This window comes from Pteropus alecto, unplaced genomic scaffold (assembly GCF_000325575.1).
Source record: "Pteropus alecto unplaced genomic scaffold, ASM32557v1 scaffold67, whole genome shotgun sequence".
Lineage (NCBI taxonomy): Eukaryota > Metazoa > Chordata > Mammalia > Chiroptera > Pteropodidae > Pteropus > Pteropus alecto.
Window position 1 is genome coordinate 9590479 of NW_006441061.1, and position 229 is coordinate 9590707.

Below are 229 nucleotides of genomic sequence, written 5' to 3' on the forward strand. Positions count from 1 at the left end.
CTGCCAGCTGGCGTGCCGACTCGGCCAGCTGTCCACGCGCTGCCCAGGCCAGCCTCCGGGACTGGCTGGGACTGGAGGCCCCGCAGGCCACCTTCTGCCTCTCCCCATTCTCAGTCTGGGCCACTGGCTGAGGGTGACCTCTCTGGGCCAAAGGGCCGGGGACACGCCCTGGCCCTGCGTCCTGCCTGTTGCCAGGGGGAGGACAGCGGCACAAAGGTTGGAGAAGGGC

General features: G+C 70.3%; 1 protein-coding gene across 1 annotated transcript in view; it reads right to left on the reverse strand.

The window, feature by feature from the left end:
* The window catches only part of AGPAT2 (1-acylglycerol-3-phosphate O-acyltransferase 2), a 15390-nt gene that overhangs the window by 14748 nt on the left and 413 nt on the right, over window positions 1-229 (reverse strand). The window lies entirely within an intron of this gene.